This window comes from Colias philodice, chromosome 17 (assembly GCF_061535455.1).
Source record: "Colias philodice isolate Cphi_HAF_F1 chromosome 17, ilColPhil1 Martin Lab GWU primary, whole genome shotgun sequence".
NCBI lineage: Eukaryota > Metazoa > Arthropoda > Insecta > Lepidoptera > Pieridae > Colias > Colias philodice.
The window spans coordinates 6637582-6657660 of record NC_143102.1 but is presented as its reverse complement, the minus strand read 5'-3'; the positions used below and the strand labels follow the sequence as shown (position 1 = coordinate 6657660).

General features: G+C 31.3%; 2 protein-coding genes across 3 annotated transcripts in view; one reads left to right on the top strand and one right to left on the bottom strand.

The window, feature by feature from the left end:
- The window catches only part of LOC149481131 (glutathione S-transferase 2-like), a 280674-nt gene that overhangs the window by 8306 nt on the left and 252289 nt on the right, over nucleotides 1–20079 (bottom strand). The window contains exon 1 of one of the 2 annotated variants that reach the window (XM_089705657.1): nucleotides 17460–17547. The exons of the other annotated variant lie outside the window; for it this stretch is intronic. The gene's annotated coding sequence lies outside the window, so the exon portion shown is untranslated. Of the gene's footprint in view, nucleotides 1–17459; nucleotides 17548–20079 lie in introns of those variants that run through there. 2 annotated transcript variants of the gene reach the window in all.
- The window catches only part of LOC149481137 (putative G protein-coupled receptor CG31760), a 56725-nt gene that overhangs the window by 1848 nt on the left and 34798 nt on the right, over nucleotides 1–20079 (top strand). The gene's annotated exons all lie outside the window — the stretch shown is intronic.

Here is a 20079-nt window from a genome sequence, read left to right as displayed (position 1 = left end):
ATCTTTTTATTTTTTTCTTCCAAAAAACTCAAAAGTGCAACTTGTGACCGGTACAGATGGATTGCTCATAATTAGGTCTATCATTGATAAAAATACCAGATTCCACCACGGTGGCCTTTACGGGGAATTGAATTTTATTAGGGTAGTTACGATAGTAGAACTTTTTATTTTTTTTCTTCCAAAAAACTCAAATGTGCAACTTGTGACCGGTACTGATAGATTGCTCTTAATTTGGTCTATAATTGGTAAAATAAACACATTCCTCCATTGAAGCCTTTAGGAGGAATCGATTGTCAAAATATTATAATATTAGGGTAGTTTGAGTTACTGAACTTGATCTTTTTATTTTTTTCTTCCAAAAAACTCAAAAGTGCAACTTGATACCGGTTCAGATAGATTGCTCATAATTAGGTCTATCATTGATAAAAAAACAGATTCCACCATGGAGGCGTTTAGGAGGTATTGAATTTATTAGAGTAGTTAGGTAAAATAAAAAGCTTTCGAATTTTTCACATTTCATGGGATGTAGCTCGAAAACGGCTGCGAATAGAAAAAAATGATCTAGGTACAACTTGTAGATAATTTTATGGCCTTTCAACTTTTCCTTGAAAGTTTTTCTCTAACATGTACCGCTTTTGAGATTTAAGCGAAAAATGAAAAAAATGGACCTTTTCCCCCCTCCCCCCACTCCGGGGCTCCTCCTAGTGTCCCGGGGTTTTAGAATGTTTATTACCTAGGGACTCTTGACATGTTTCCGAAGAAACATCTTACGTTACTAACTCACGCACTCTAGACCCCCCTTGGAGGGACTCATTCAATGGACTATTATGTTATTTAACATTGTGCGGACTTCATACATTCTTATGAGTTGTTTGGATCATGTCGGCTTGTAGTTAATAGTTAGTTGACCTGATTATATCATGGTAGGCTTGAGAACGAAATACTTACTTTTTAATTGTGTACGTACATATTATATCAGAATTATAAATAAATTGCTGCAATCCAAATTAAATATATCGCTTTGAAGTTTCATTGCTTCATCTTAAAACTAATATTTTAAGACTTAATTAATGTATAATGAGTCATACATTGTACTTAACATTTTTTATTATTTTGTGTGGTCATTCAATAACATAACCTTAGAGCAAAAATACCAACAAAAGGCAATAATATATTATCTAAACTTAATCCCAGAACACTAAAATGCCATAGGGATATAAGTTACTTAAATGCGTTGGCCAGTGGCCTAGTTCACCTTTGGGCTAATTATGTAAAAATTGTCATCTCACTTATCCTATACCAAGTGCCCTTAACAAGAGTACCGTTATGAATCGTGATGTCATTTAATACGGCGCTTTGTTACAAATTACTTACAAGGACAGTCTCATACAGTAATTAACCTACTGTTTTGGTACATTTTTCGGGACCATATCATAAACATGATACAGTACTAGCTAATAGCATATTAAGCAGGTAACAAGTCACTCTAATTGGAAAAAAAAAACAATAACATACATAGTAATTAAATAGGTATTTACAGTATTTCTTCACAATACATAATATTATAAGAGCGAGGATAATTATTATTTTTGGGTTCATATTGATCCATCTTGATTAAACTTAATTTAATTACCAAATAATATATTGCTAAAATTAGAAGTAGTACATGTAAATAAAATAATGGTGTAGGCGAAATCAGAACAAAAATAAATAAAAAGCACTCCGGCCGTAATACAAGTCAGTAGGCTATTAGTCCTCCGAAGCATTGATTGTTATTAATGAGTCAAGGACAAATTAATCTATGGCTAACAAATTATTATTCATCTATTCTACTGACTGTTTAAGAATGAAATAATTGAAAGATAAACCGCAAAATAGTCATAAAACAAGGAAAATAGAGTTATTTGAATTTGTTACTAACACTATTATTTGAAGTTAGAAGTAATAGATACGTTGGTAGGTATAAATACGTATCTCCTGTAATAATATAGATATAAATCCTTCTTACTTCCATATAAAGTACTCTTTAAGGGAAATTGAAATTAAACGCTCGAGGTTGTCTTAGAAACAAAGATGAAATCATCCATTACTTTATATTATCCTTATTTATATATTATTTATTACAAGTGGGCTATTATTTATATAGGTAACTAGCGGTCCGCCCCGGCTTCGCCCGTGGTAAATATTTCGCAATAAAAGGTAGCCTATGTTCTTTCTCAGGGTCTAAAGATTGTCTGTGCCTTTCATAACAGACAGACAGAGTTACTTTCGCATATATAATATTAGTAGGGATTAATTACAGTCTTCTCATATCCGTGGCTCATATACATTTTTTTATACTAACTTTATAAAACATTGTAATTGTAATGTATCCGGCATAGCTTCAAAGCCCATCTCATCAGCATTTTTAATGTACTAAATAAACATTTATAGGAATTAACAATAGCAGTTGTAATAAACGAAAACGGACAAATGGTTTAATTTAATTAAATTCGCTTCATAGCCAATTCCTTTAGAATTAAAGTAAGGAAAAATGACAATTTATACGATGTTCTTTTATCGCGTAGCGTAGCTACTTGTCTGTAATTGCTTCGTAATTACGAAACAATTTAGCTTCTTTGTCACCGAACAAAAGGTAACTGCGTTTTCATACGTTTTCAATGGAACTGTATAACGTATGAAAGATTATCATTGTGTTTGAAATGGATTTTTATTTAACTGCTTTTTATTAGGGTAAGAATAGAATTTAGAACATGATGGATACAAACCTTACCTTTACCTACCATTTTCAACAATTAACGTTAGGGTCCTTAATTTTTTACTTTATGTATCTAAAATGACTTTTTCTATTGCTGAACAAAACTTATATGTATAGTTGTTATCAAAAACTATAACGGAATTTTATAAATTCAGTTTTGAATAAAAACTGACGAACTGACGCAGAACTTAATACTTCTGACTGAAAAGCACAATATACCGAGGTTCTCTATATAATATTTGTAAAAAGGAATGAATGATTTTCGGAAACATAACCCCTAAGTTTATGGAAAGGGCGGCAGAAGTTTGTATGTTACATAAAGTTTCCTATGTTTACATACCCAAGACGCAACGAAGGGACAACTGTTATAGAAAGGTGGTGTGTAAGGGGCGGGTCACTGGGTTTAATATTATTTATATAATAATCTGGCTACAAACTTGACAGTGTTTGATATCCATTTTCCATTGATTTTGATGCCAAAGATAAACGATATAAAGAAAGGTTAAATAAGTGCAACCGTTGTAAATACAATCTGTTTCTGTTATTTTTCATGACAAGAATTATAATGGAATTAAAATACTTGTTCATTATTTTCTTCTAGAATATTCTACTCCTAATAGAATGTATCAATAATATATCATGAAATCTTCGCATTTTTAACTTTCTACCCTCATATAAGTATAGTAAATTATGTACGTGTATTTGTGATTTTTTTTAAAGTTGCTCTACCTTATTCATTTTAATAATACCTTATTATCCCTTACCATAATGAAGGGAAGATTTTCCATCATGAATTTTTATGCACCATGGACAATATTTCTATCCTTGAAAAGAGACTTAGAAAGGTCTGTGGTCAAGGTTTAACATTGACCTAGCTGGAGCAAATAAATCACGTCATATAGTTGTGATCTCGTATCACAATAAATCTTTTATATTTATAATTATAAACTCTAACTCAAATATATCCTATAAATAAAATTATACATAAGTTCTATTAAATATCTTAAGGTACTGTGGTAATCAAGGTAATTTTATAACTAATATTAGATTTACCTAAGTTACTTGAAAACACGTTTATCATTCAATAATTTTCAATCATCTTTATATGTTGTACCTGCACTTACAGTATTTATTTGTTTACCAATATTTTAACTAAAATGACACCATTATAAAGTAAATACGTGACCTTTACCTGAAAATCGAGTTTATAAACATAATTAATCCACCGGCTATTTTTATACAAGGACCCCTATTACAGAATTAAAGCTCGCCTGCATGAACAATGTTTTATAAACGGACTGAGAATCAACTCAGCCGACAACCGAATAATAACGGCTCAACGAACATTAAAGTTGCGTCTAAAATAAAGCCCACAGAGACGAAAATGCCTGTGATCCTGAAATGTATACGCAAGTAAACCAAAATACATACCTATAAGATGATGTGCTTTTGGGCAATGACGCTGGCATTTCCTTAAAAGGCAAATCTATACTAAGATTATAAAGCTAAAGAGTTTGTTTGTTTGTTTGAACGCGCTAATCTCAGGAACTACTGGTCCGATTTGAAAAATTCTTTTAGTGTAAGATAGTCCTGCGGCTGCATTTATCCAGGAAGGCTATTATAGGCTATATATCATCACGCTTAGACCAATAGGTGAAGCCGCGGGGCGCAGCTAGTAGATAATATAAAATTGCCTGCTTTTGCGCAATGAAGTATATTATCCTCCACCTATTTTATCTTACGCGGAAGTGGGAAAAAAAATGTCCTATACTAATCCGGATTATAAGCTACTAAGGGATTATTGTGACTTGCTACTCATAGTCTAAGTGTAATTTTGTGGGTTATTAGTACTACGTAGTAGGTACATTGTTATAATAATTTTAAAGCCATTTACTATGCTGTAGCGTCTCTGTCTGTTTTTCTGTAAAAGGCTTTTGATGTCGTTTTCAGCAGTGCATTTTAAGTCTAGTTTAATGTTAAGTATCTTAATTAGATACATTGCCAACAAAAACCCATTTCTATGCGAGAATAATACCGCTAATTACCAAGGAAATTATATTCGGATGAGAAGATTTTGTATGCAAAGCAAAATAGATTTTCACTTTATTGTGAAAAGATTCTATCGCCCTACGAGTCAAAGACGATGCGGGTCAGATGTACCCAAATAGAAAATGAATAAGATAACTTTCATCTTGATTAGTATAAGTCTTCAAAGAAAACCCGGAACCCATATATTCTAAGTTTTGTTATTCAAAAAATTATATTAGACTAGCTTTCTATACACGGTTCGCTCATGGACATTCAGTTATTCCTCCTAAAAGCTCTATCTATATATGAAAGGACTTGTCTTGTGGTTTATTTAGATTTTACATATACATATTGATGCTTAAAATCAACATAGGTAATCGACAGCGTTTTAATGTGGTTTTTTAATATAAAATAAAAAAAATTAACAATATTTTTAAATAGTTAGATACTACTACTTCTGTGCTACTACGTAAATTTGAAGCTTATATTTTTAAGGATTAGTTATGGTAAAATAGTAAGTAAGTACGATTTACATCATTACAATATTCCCTTCACTTTACTGTCAAATTTCCAAGTTTCAATGTGAAAATAACAAAGCTACGTGCCCAAAAGTTTCTATTCTTTACGAGACCTTCATCAAACCTTTCGAGTTTTGGAGCGTTTCCCGTTTACTTTGGTACTATCTTCGACTTAAACAATAAAAAGGTCGCAATTTATTTAAACGAAGGAAAATATAATGTTTTTGTATTCAAAGTACATGGTTGCACAAATGGATTATTAACCCGTGACGCGTCCTATGTACAGACGGTTGCTCATAACTAAAACTGTACTGTAGCGTCCTGCGTAACAACGACTGTTCATAACGCGGCCAATGACTTTGAAGGTCACCTGTAGTTCTTACAAGTGAATGTTTCCAGTATAAAAAATATTTCTCTATGCCTTAAACATTTATAATTCGAATCGACACGACTCCGAGACAGGCAATAGAGACCAAAACCACAAAATAAAAAAAAAAAGTGAATCATTGATTGAGTTGCGTCATCGGCCATAGTTTGTGACATTTGTCTTGTTCAACGAATATTTGGATTGTGAATTATGCCGAGAGGAATAATTAGATGAGTGATAATTGAGACGTATATTACTGGAAATTTTACGTAGAATACGTTTATGATATTGGTTTTAGGGATATTTGAAGAATACTCAGTGAAAAAGTGTCTCAACTTTTCAGTGCGGAAGACGCAAAATGGCGCTTTTTTTCTTGTTTGTGAATAATGGAGATTTGTTATTATTCATAGTGAAATACGTTGTGTTAAATGTGTGAAAATATAAGTGAATGTATTTGGCAATCGTGTAGTGATATGAAAACGTGAATATGATCATTTGATGACTCAGCATTATAATGTAAGTGTTAGTATGTAAGCAATTAAAATTAAAACAAAAGAAAATCAATTTTTTATAATTTTATAGAAAAAATATATCGTCATGATTACATTTTTATGCTATAACTAGTTTCTTCCTCTTTCCAAAAATATATCATACATGGCATATAATTATAGAACAATAGGGTAAATAAAATTTTCAAACTCGGTAGTCATAAAAAAGCTAGATTTCGTGAACTCCCTTGACACTATCGGGATCGGTGTCGGCTGTGCGCCGGACGCGTCACGGGTTAATACTTAATCCCTTTTTGAATGAAGAAAATGCATAATTTGCACAACAGATAATAATATAATACTATCCTAGTAGTATTTTACTATTATCTTTCAAACCTAGGTACAGGAAAATTATTTAATATGCATAAAAAAATAAATTAGTGATTCTTTGAATTTGAATATACAGACTATAAGATTTTTCTCTTTTGTCTTCGTCATTATCTCTATTCTTATTTGAGAAATAAAAACAATTGAAATTCTTTCAGAAAAAACTTGCAATGAGAGTTGATAACGTGACGTGAAAAAGATCACTGCGAAATCTATTTAGATATTAAAAATAGTATAAAGTAGTATCTACGTTTCCAAAATAATAGGTTTATAGTCAGACTATTTAAGTACAATCAATTTTGCCTGACAGCCTTTCTGTTTAAAAAATTGTTTGTACCAAATTATCCGATAACAAGCCGAGAGTAATAAATACACCTGCAACCTATGATACCTATTATCTAACCTGTGAATATGCAAAGTTTTACATTTAAAATACTGGTATGTAATATAGGTATGTAATTTAAACTTTTTCTCCGCTCACTGTTGGTACCTACATTGTATTTTTTGCTTCATGCAATCAAGTCGCAATTTAACTTGTGAAATAAAAAGAAAATGAGTTTGAAGCCATATTGCCGTTTGATAAGTTTCCACTCTTTTAATTTAAATGTAAAAGGCAGGACTTCACCAAATAAATTATTCAATTTAATTTAAATGTAGTGGCTTATACAGTTATAGTAAAGTTCAGGGTTGAACTTCTGTTATGTAGTGTATAATAAACGCATGTACGGGAAATTGAAGTTTTAAACGTATATAAAAGTATGGTTTTAAACCACGGTAGAGTCAAAAAGTATTACTGTGCATGACATAGAAGAATAATCGCTTACTTGCCCGTAAAGAAAAATCGATGAGTGGAATCAGGTGTGGAATGCATTAACTCCATAGCCCATAGTTACTTTAATTTTATATATCAGTAATTGGATTTAATCAATTACATATTATTAATTATTTATCACTTTCCTTGCACCTATAGCGCTTTCATGAAAAAGGAAAAGTCGGAAACTTCATTATTGAGTACCTAATAGGTAACATTCGATATACCTATCCTTCACACTAATATTATAACTAATAATAATAACTATTACATACTTTCTTTGTTTCTATTTTCCCAAATCATTGCAAAAAAACTGTATATTATTAAGCGTTTCATACTCAATGTGAAATTCTATTACGCTTATAAAATATGTTTTTGTATATTTTGTATCCGTAAAATTTAATAACACAAGCAAAGTTGTATGCATGAGCTAGTTTATGAAGTCCTTGGCAACATTGCATATAAAGCAAACATATCACGCAGAAAAGCATCGCAAACAGTAATTTTGAACTTTGCAATTGTTCATAACTCGAAATGAACAGTGGAATGGAATCTGTGGTTACTATAGGTCTATATATTTACTAGCTATCCTCGCAAATGTGTTCTGCCGACTGCCTTACTCTTATCTCTAAGAGGTATCAAAGTACGTATGAAAAATAAATGTTGGTCGATTCTCAGATAGGCACACAAAATTTCATGAGAATCGATCCAGTGGTTTCGGAGGAGTATGGTAACGGACATTGTGACACGAGACGACACGATACGATTTTATATTTGTAGAGTAGAGATAGAAAAGATTTAATACTAGGTTTAATTTACCCGCGACTTAATCCCCGTGGATTAATATTTCAAATAGTCGGCTGGCTTTAAAATATTTTCAGTGCAATGGATGTATCCTGCATCATGATTCATGGCGTTATTGTCTTTTTTATCAATGTGTTATACTTACGTAGATATCTGCGACATATTTTAACCCATTGACCACCGAGCGGCCCGATCGGGCCGAGACACAATAGATTTTCTATTGTGTCTGTGATCCGAGGACTGACGGATTAAACGTATTTCATTGCCTCATATTTATCCAGAAATTACTTAAAAAACGCATTTAATGCAGTTTATTCTACGATGAAAATATATGCGTCTGAGTAGCGATAATAATATTTTAACTAAGATCTTTAAATGTACATAATTATGTAGAGCTCGTTGGTGTGTATTATGTGTAAGTATTATAAGTAATTACCTATATTGTTCATTTTCTGTGTGATCCTGAAAAAAGAAAAAAATTAATTTAAAGAACTCAAAAATATTTTATACTGTATCAGAAATTCCAGAAACTGGAAATTGGAATGCAGTTGAAACGGAATATCGTTTTTTTTTTTAATTTAAAAACAGATACATAAACATAAAAAAATAATAACAAACCTAAATATTACACGAAATACAATTACATTTCATTTCCTAATTATAAAAAATGCATATAATGTAATATTAAATGCCAATAATTATTCAAGTAATTACTAAACTATGCGACTGATGTTACAAGGAACTACGATGTACTTTGTGTTTCCTTTTATTTCAAGGAGTTCAGATTTCACGTAGTTATTTATAATAGGAGTCCTTGTGCATCTCCGCTTGCTTGCACTGGGTGAAATTATTGTTACTACACAAGAATAAATATCTTGACTTAAGGTCCTATGTGGGGCAGAAGGCGTCCACAGTGCGCCGCCATCGCGTTCGGTCTTGGGCTACGCTCTTCAGCTCCGGCCACGTCAATAAATATCTTACTACCTATAAAAAAGACGGGTTGCACTCCGAGAGTGCCAGCAAAAGTAGAGAAACGCGCGTAGTAGAGAGGGGATAGCTGTCTACTCTCCATCCGTCTTACGCTTTTTCGATCAGGTCACGTGTCCTGACGCCAGTTTAAGATTTTATACCCATTACAGAAAAAGTGCTCAACGCCGCTAAAGAAGTTTTCACTTCATAAAATATATCCTCATAGATACCTATAAAACTGATTGATTAATTAGGTGAATTACGAAACTCATAATTTGATCAATAATAAGATTTGATTGATATATCTTTAAAAATAATTTGTATTTGATATTTTTATATTTTATATATTTTTTATATTTTCAATGGATTCAACGAATCTTGTAATATTTTTATTGTCTTAAAAGTAAACTACGTTCATAACATAATGTGCTAAAGAATTCAAAATCATAATTCAGAAAACCTTTAACATCACAACTCGAACTCGTGCTCCAGAATTATTTCTTGTGACCAGCAAATTAACGTCTCAGTTATGGTTGAGATTATTATTATGTAAAACAGAACCAGAAGCCCTGAATGTACCTCTTAACTAATTATTATTATAGAAATTTGTTTCACAAGGCCGAAGTTATTAAGTTTAAAGTTTGTTTGCAATTTTGATCGTTAAACAAAAGCAAACTTCAAATCCATGATGAAGTTTCTAAGTCATTTATATTCCCATTATGAATTTGTTTTAAAATGTCTTTCAGGTTCACAATATTAGTAAGGCCAGCAAAGACTCAACTAATAACTGATAATACAATATAACAAACTTAGATAGAGACTGCATACAAAATTCCTTCACAAGACCCTTGTCCTTGATAGTTCCTCGTGTCTCGGATTTGATTTATCTTTTAAATATATTACCTAATCATTTCTAGTGAATTGCTACAATCTAGATTCTAGATTGTGAATTATTATTTTTAAATTAAATTCAAATTCAAATCTAATGCACCTGCAATAAGATCAACTTTTACTTAAAATGTTCTACAATATTTTAATTGCGAAATTTGAACATCGTACACCTACGTGTTAAATTATTTTAATCTTATCACTTTGTGTTAATTGCTTCAAAATAAATTAACAATAAAATTCGATGCCATTGTCATTTAGAAGTGCACACAAGTCCATGTGTTGTGAATTGAGCGAATAAATATGTCATTCAATAATAAAACTGTTTTAGTGACTGGTGCAAGTTCTGGCATTGGGGCTGCAATTGCTATCAAATTCGCGGAGGAAGGAGCTGATGTTGCAATTATTGGAAGAAACGAAGGCAAGCTGAAAAACGTTTTTGATAAATGTCGCAAATATGGGAGAGACCCTTTAATTGTTGTGGCCGATTTAACCAATGATTCAGATACTAGAAGGGTAATAAATGAAGTGATAAAGCATTATGGAAAACTAAATATACTTGTAAACAACGCTGGCACAGTATCGTTTGCGAGTATTCTCTCAGAAAATGCCATGAACGTGTTTGATCAAACGATGGCTATTAATTTGCGCGCGTCTGTATTTCTTACACATCTATCACTTCCCCACCTCATTGAAAGTCGAGGAAACGTGGTAAATATATCTAGTATAGGGGCATACCAGACATTGTTTCCATATAATTTCACCTACTGCTCATCAAAAGCAGCCCTGGACCATTTTATGCGAAGCATTGCTATGGAATTAGGCGGAAAAGGTGTTCGTGTAAATAATATTAACCCTGGCCCTGTTAAAACGGAATATTTCGAGAATAGTTTTCAAAATGAAAAAGAAAGGACTTCAACATACGAAATGCTCACAAAAGCTGCGGCTTTAGGTAAAATATCAGAAGCGAGTGAGATAGCGGATTTGGTTCTGTATTTAGCTAGCGACAAAGCAAGAAGTATAACGGGTTCCTCTTTTGTGATTGATAATGGGGTGATGCTGAATGGCGTCATTTCAAAGGAGATTAACACTACCATTTAATAAGTTCGTATCTATAACGAGCAGCTTATTTTGTGTGGTTTGTCTGTATAAGGTATTCTAAGTATATTTGCGAAAAGTGGGTGTGAAAAACCTGAAGCATGAGTTTTTAAGTACACCTTCAAACTTATTAAATAACTATGTGTATATGGTTATTTTAAAGTGATGTGCTATTTTAATGGGAGAGATATACTGGATAGCTGGCTATAATTTATTGGATAATTGAGAATTAATAACAGTCGGAAACGCAACAGCAGTTGTTTCTATTAATCATTACGAGCTTGTCAAATGCAGTCTATTGCGCACATTGGCTGCAATTGATTTCTAGTTAAGAATATATAGGACGTGAACTATTAGGCACAAATCTATATATGTTTAAAAATAAAAATCGAATAGCAATATCTCACTATGTAATTAATATTGAGTAGGTATGTTTACGGTAATTTTGAAGTTAGGATATACTTTTCATTATTTTTTGTATTTGCGAAGTTTTATTTATTTCTAAGTAGGTACCTACGATACTAAATGTCAGCTTATTTAGTCGAAGATGAATGATTGTCTGCCCTCATTTTCAGTGTTAATGTTTTTCTGTAATTGTACTACTACCATAAACACGTAAATTTTGTGACGGAATATCTCTCAAATTTGAACGCATAAAAATGTATCCTTAACGGTAATTATTTCGCATATTCATGTTTAATCGGTAAATAATTTCACGCACCTTTGTTTACCCGTAACATAAAACATCAATCAATTTAAAGCACCTTATCATCCGAAAATTTCCAATCATTCCACTTAACTTGATTACGGTGTGGAGTAGCATTCAAATGACTCTAATGGCGACTGGAATTCAATTTGCTAAACGTTATGTGCACTCTCATGGTACATTAGTCCTTTGTAAACGCAACATTGAGTGTATATACTTGTACTTAGACGATATCTATGGGATACCCGTGTTTTCTTCGTATTAGGTTTTTACAAAGATAATTGCCAAATGTTCTTTGTAATAATTAAAAATTTGCATGCTGTTTTTGAATAACGACTAAACATGCTTACTTACTGTAACTAAAACAAATGTAATCTTTATACCATGTTTATCGTAAATAAAGAATTATGAATTTCATTTGCACGAGGTTTTATTGTTATGTAGGATAAAAGTAATTAGTTTAAAATTGATGAGATAAACAATTAAACATAAACGCATACTTACGATCTACAACGCATGTTTTCCTATACCTCACTTTTATAAATCCAAAGTATGGTAATAATATTGCACAGACAATATACCTACATGCTTACAAAATTTGATGTTCGGATTGGTTACAAAATGGAATGTTAAATAACTATCGACTTCATGTATCTATGAATTACAATGTAGAGTTTCAGTGTTTTTCAAATAAAAATCTTAATGTGAAAAAGCAATATATTTTATCGACCAAACACTATTTTTGTCGGGTTTATTGAATTTTCCTATACATAATACCGGTATATAGGCAACTTCTAATAAACAAAACACCAAAAATATCACAAAGCTTTTCAAATGAAAATATTCCACGACCTTCCCTTTCTAAAGGGTTTTTGGGTCTAACCATATGCATATATTGAGGCATATTTTCCTTGTGTTATAACACATGAAAGTTAACAAATCATCACAGTCTTTTGGCTGAAGCAATATGAATAATTCAAGCTCTATTATTATGTAAATGCACTTTTACTGGAAGTGTAATCTTATTTCTGCCCTGTGTTTAGTTTTATATCACACTGCACTTTGTTTCAGTCTCCTTTCAATCTTTTAAAACTGTTTGCTTTCTGTTCACATTTTCTATGTCAACACTTTGAAGGCTATCGAGGGAATTGTTTACAGTTTATAGTTATTATTTATAAATAAACTTTACAAATAGAACATGAGTTTTCTTCACAAATCACATGTTGCGTTATGTTTGTATTTTTAAGACTTCTGTGGTTACAACGCATTGGCAGTGAGGATTCATATTTGAATTTCTGTACAATTATATTTTTAGTAACATAATATATGCGTGATGATATATATAGATATAGCCTTCCTTGATAAATGGGCTATCCAACACCGAAATAATTTTTTAAATCGGGCCAGTATTTCTCGAGATTAGCGCGTTCAAACAAACAAACTCTTCAGCTTTATAATATTAGTAAACATTTTTAAAAAAACAAACGAAATTCTATTTAGTATTTATGTTAAACAACAGGTTTTAAAAATATTTTCCCAGTTGTCGGAAAATAGACGGGCGGCTTATTTGGTGCTCATTATAAAATGGCTGAGGAGTCATTAGCTTCGTTACTCTACCAAGCACCCTTAAAGACCTTTGGGAAAAGCTTTTTACTGTCATTGTTAACACTTTAGCATAATTTTATTAATACATTTGTATCAATTCTAAATGGAGATACATTTCAGTAAAATTATTTCGAATATGTTTACATAGCAAACGTTGGAATTTTATCTGTATATATATTCCTTTTCTGGGAAATGTTATTATTAAAATCAAATTTTAATCAGCGTAATTAAAACTTATATTATATAATTTTTTTATTCAACATGAATTGTTGTTTAGATATTTCATGATGGTGCTGCTCAGTGCTGCTCTATCAATTCTAAACTAATTTAGAAGTTTTCTATAATAGTATCTGAGTTGATCAGGAACATTATATTACCACAGATACCACAGATATTACGCTCAAAGTTTTTTGCAGTAATGGTCACTACTTTAATAAATAAAATATGAAATATTATGGCCAAGATAAACTGCGAGTAGAGCCAATATTACCTATTTATTAGACAATGAATTGGTGGCCAGTTTTGCTTTATCAGGAAGTTTATTTTATATGGACTTAGAACCTCGCAAAATTTTAGTATGATAAGTTCATATATTTATGTTAATTCTTAATTCACATTACAAGTTTTGTTTTTGGATGACTAAGAAAAACACAAATTTTCACCTATATCAAACGAGATAAATTAAATATTTCAAATTATCTAATTTTCTTGTGTAACTTGATAACTTCTGCACTTAGCGTGGAAGATATTAAGATAATTATAATTGTAAATTTGTGATAACAAGGGTATAATTTTCTGAGATACTCACCATTTACATTCTGTGGAACGGATTCATGGAAATTGGAGTACGTAATACAAATTACATAACCTCTGGTTAATTTACTGTAAGATTAAATTAAATTACCAGAAAATACAAACTGTGTCTATAACCTTGAGAAAATCTACAGCCTTTAAATAAAATAAATACTACCTATACTAAATGTAGCTACATTTCGGAGGCTTTCTACAACTGTAACATGATTTTATTAAAAGCCAAACACAGATTTAAAATTTGTTGAACGTAAAATAAATGTAATTCCGAAATCCAGGCTCAATACTTAATACCCAATTTGTCTCTCAATCATGAATGTATAGAGTATTCATATTCAGTATGAAATTAATAGTAGCAATTAAAACAACATGTTGCGTTGAGTTGCCGGCAATATTTGAGCAGCTGTCGCGAATTTGGACGTGATGTAGTCCTATTGCTGAACTTTGTGTCCGCCATTTTTGCTATGCGAACTTACCAACTCGCACGGAAATAAAAGATCCTATTTGTATTTTGTATAATATCATGTTTGTAGTGTTAATATGTTTGTGCAGTCACAACAGTAATTAATAACCACGCTAAAAATGTGTAAACGTATTATGTTTTTCATCATGATCGATTCGTAGGTATACATTGATTAGTTAATAAAAATTTCATTAAACAAGAATCGATCTTGACTACAAATATTATATAAGTATTTAAAAGATGAAATAAGTACATATATAAGTTACTTACTAATTAACAACGACTTCTTTGAGTTTTTCAGTTCATAAATTAAACTTTATATAATAACTAATTTTATACAAGTTAAAAACATTCAATTCTATGTAAAACAATTTAAATTAAATTTCGAGCAGATTTTAAGACCTCAAAAGAAATTTCAATCTTTCTGTTCACAGTAGAAACAAAGTCTTTTTAAATGAATAGGTACATTTTTACAGTTTTATTACAATGCACAGTCGTGCTAAATTTCTAAATGTTTTTAGTTCTCACATTTACGTACTAGGGACATTTTCATTTGTTAGTTCTTATTTCTTTTACAAACGAAATCTTTTACGAACCTGTACTATACGTAAATGTATGATAATAAATAGGGTTGATAATAAATGTTGGAATGCTTTTTTTACTACTTGATAATCAAGATTTTTTTAACAAGAGTTAAATAATTGAACTTAATATTGTACCTATCTATGGAAGGCTTCCTTGCGCCTTTTTAATTAATCTTCCTTGGAAATAACATATATTTGAAACATTATATTATCCAAGATTAGGCGTCGCGTCTCTCCATTCTCCAATATTAAGAAAAATAAGCACTAAAAACATGTACAATTACCTACTGTAACCGCCTTTCACCGATATAAGAGACCGCAACCAAGACACTTTGCCATAAATTAAATTTTCTTAGAAAATTACTCGCGAGTCGCTTGCCGTGTGTCTGCCTTTATGTGGAATTTATTGTGAAGAGCCAAGAAAATAACATTAACTAAATAGAGTTCTTATTTATCTAAGAAACTGCATCTTTGTGGAAAGTCTGTCTCATGTCTGTCTAAATATCTGTAATCACTTCAGATACGTAGTTCTTGTATTTACTTACGTAAGACATTCTAAGTACTTAAATTATAAATGGAAATTTTCTGTTGATATAAACGCAAAAAGGGCTGATGAGAATTGTATGTAACTTTGCATAGAAAAAAGGAAGATCTCGGAAATTGTGATGTAGGTAGGTACTATGGAATATCATTTTTACCGGAAAGCCTATATTATTGTCTTTTAAAGGTGTTCAATAATATTTTCATTTTGCGGATGCATAAAACAATATTTTAATTGAAAATTTAAGTATAAAATCGAAAGAAAACACCAATATACCTACGTCATTTAACACACTCGTCATCACTGAGGTAGAATTAACAAACTCTTTGATAGCACGTTTGAAGGCTGCGTGAAATTATGCAAAAATAATTGGCTTCAATAAAACTTGTACTTTAAGCACGTTTTTATGACCTGGTTTCAGAAAAAAATCGCTTGCTCCATAATCAATACTGAGCGCTCTGTTGACAGCATGAATACAGCCTCCGACCTCGCAGTTGGAATTACACAACACGGCTGTTTGGCTTAATTCTAATATTTCGTTATTCAATGTTCTCAAATTGTCATGTGTTTTATCAAGTAGTTAATACGCATTAACTATTTCGTATGTTAATTGCCAAAATGTTTGCATTTTCACACTCAAATACAGTCTACGTTCTTATTAAACATATTAAACTACACCAAATAATAATATTAATTTAATTAATGGCACATCGACTACAAATACCTATAGTTAAAATTCATACAAAATATTTTATACATAGTGTTATCAAATAATAGATTTACCCAGTATTCGTAGCTGTTTCACAATAATTGTACATAATGTTATAGATACACTCTATATTTTCGTCTCAACTTTTCCGCTTAGGCCTATTCAATTTGTTCATTTATTACATCATCGATTCCTTTCTTAATCCCTAGCAAAATCTACACATTTACGCACTATTGGCATAAGCAGATTAGTATCAGTACAGTATTAAGCTCTACACAATATACATATAGGTATATAACATGATATGGTCAATACCGGCTTATAGATTTCAGATATATCGAAAACGGTTTGCAGCAATTCTGTAGAATTGAAACTAACCTCTATTATCGACTGATTTTCAGTTAATCTTTAATGTAATGGTTACAAATTGCTGGCTATTTTAATTTTTAACGTTTGAAAAAGTTCGCCATTTGATGTGTATTTATATTTTACTAAAACACTTTTTATATACTCGGTAAGTATATAAATTATGAACTATAGAAATCAAGATAAGGGTGTATACGAGATAATTTGGAAAATTATGCCGCTTCCTACAGAAGAAGTTTTCACTGAAGTTTTTACATTTCAATCGTTAATTAATATAATTGTTTTTAAGAATACTGAATATGTCTAGCGTGCTACTACTATTAAGTATTCTGTGGTGCTACCAAAGAAGCGTAAAAAACCGCCTGAACTCGGCATTCAATTAACAATATCAGCATGATTGTTAAATGTTATAGCAAATAGGGCTATATTAAATGCATATTATATTAATATAATATGCATTTAATATAGCCCTATTAATATAGCAATCATATAAGCATTTAATATAGCAATCATATAAGTACAAAAATATCAACAACACAAAATATTTATCCATAATTACCTAAGTTCCTCCCCTACGCAGAATAATAAAATTCACAAATGATAATAAAGACAAAATTAATATATAACAGCATCGTATCAAAGGTTCCACATCACTGGGATACCACGAAAGAGAATGCCAAAACTCTGACAATATTACTAATTATAAATTAAATAAAATACCACAATAAACAAGGGTTGCTTGTGAGAAGAATATTAATTTTACACGTGTATCAAATGTGTATCTAATGTTGGTTGCGATCAATAATTTGGCAAAGATATATTAATACCTATCCATTACGAGTGGCGCTTTTATCATTTTAAATTGGCATTATTTTTTTTAATAAAAAATAATGTTTGTTATTTATTATTGATAAATGATAACACATTTAAACAAGAATCAAATATGCTATGTTAGACCAAAGTAAAAGTGTCATCGTTTCTCGGTTAAGTGTACCGTAGAAATGATGAACAAACAGATATATCACTAATTTGTATGGCTTTTATGGTCTGTATGTATATAACATATCCTATCTACATATAGGTTGTATATGCTAACGATCACGATGTCCCCCTTTGCATGAAATTATCATAAAATCAATATAATCTTATATATAAAATTCTCGTGTCACAGTGTTAGTCTGCATACTCCTCCGAAACGGGTGGACCGATTCTCATGAAATTTTCTGTGCATATCGGGTAAGTCTGAGAATCGGCCAACATCTATTTTTCATATGTACCACGGGCGAAGCCGGGGCGGACCGCTAGTCTTATATATAAAATTCTCGTGTCACAATGTTAGTCTGCATACTCCTCCGAAACGGGTGGACCGATTCTCATGAAATTTTCTGTGCATATCGGGTAAGTCTGAGAATCGGCCAACATCTATTTTTCATATGTACCACGGGCGAAGCCGGGGCGGACCGCTAGTATTACATAAATACACACATTGCAATTTGGGATATTATCTGTAGGTAACGTTAGTTTTATAGCTATGTATAACTTTTATGTTAGACCGTGCGTTTGTTCAGTTATAATCTAGAAAATTACTTTTATAAAAAAAACCATAGTTAACAATAAGAAAAATAAATTAAAGCGATAGATTGATAATGCCTAAAGGGAGCTAAATTGTAATACTCGGTTACTGATGGACATCGGTTACATATAAATTCATAATAAATTAAAGACATTCTGTCTATTATTCAAAATCTTGCTGGGAAATAATAATTGCCTTAATCTTCTTATATATAAAAATGAATCGCAAAATGTGTTGGTAAGCGCATAACTCGAGAACGGCTGAACCGATTTCGATAATTCTTTTTTTATTATATTCCTTGGAGTACGAGGATGGTTCTTATGTAGAGAAAACGTAAACATGTACCACGGGCGAAGCCGGGGCGGACCGCTAGTATTATAATACAAAAACACTGCCCCGCTTACGGAATAATATTTGTGTGTGAAATGAAATTCCCAACTTTATAAGCAGGAGCGTTAAACATTATTTTTCATGGAGATATCAAAGAGTCTTTAACGTTTTTAAATTAGAGTTATTCATAAATCCAGCAAATACTCTTTATTCCTGAATGTAAAACTCGCGTAAAACAAGCCCAAGAAAAGGCTGACTATTTTGCATTTTCCCTAAGATCAGTATTTTATTCATGGAATTAAGTAAAAGAAAGGTCCCTTCTAATTTGTTAATTAACACTATATCTGGATAAACATTATTTTCTCTTCGTCCGTTATATTACGTCTTTCGACTCGTAAACCCGAGCTTTTCTCTTTAAGGCTTGTCAACGTCGTAAATACATCATAAAATGGGGGAAACAGGCGTTTTTAAGACGCCTCACCTTAAAATCTAAGCTCCGTTGTATACTTTGTAGGGATTAGTGTTTAATGTGGGTCAACTAAATATAATTGAAAAGGGATTAGATAGATTTAACAAAAGGTGAGTTATGCTATTTTATACGTATCTGTAAATACCTATGAACTTTATGTAATAATATTGTCTTCAAAAACGTTTATAACTAAAATTTACCTTTTATATGAAGATATTACAAGAGACAACCTTTCTTATTATATCCTGTAGTGATAAATCGCAATTCAAAGTACTTAGTGAGTATTGAAGTAAACTAAAAACGTTTATAGCCTTTCAGTTAGTTCGAGCACCTTCGAGTTTGCATCCACAATCCTAGTCGATAATCACCAATCAAACTTAGGTTACAAAATAAAAGACAATCAAATAACGCTTTTACAACTATTTTACTGCTTGTTATAAACCGAGTAATTCTCCGCTTGTTAATAAGAGTAATATCGTAGCTTTCAGCACCATGTATGATCGTAGAGTCAAACATGATTGATGAAGCGATTCGGAGTGCCGCTTTATTGGAAATTACCCTGAGGAAGTCCATTTCCCCCGCGATACAACCACAAAGGTTCATCACAGATATACAGTTATGTATGTATGTGTGTATAAAATCTGAGCACGGAGGTATTAAATTGTATAATTGCGAAAAATACCAATTAAAATATATGAGTCTTTACATTACTTCAAAAATGTAGGCGTCAAAAATCGTAAGAAGGTTTAGGTTTACTCCTAAGGTTTACTCAGACACAATTCTTTTTTATTTATCTTAAGATAACTT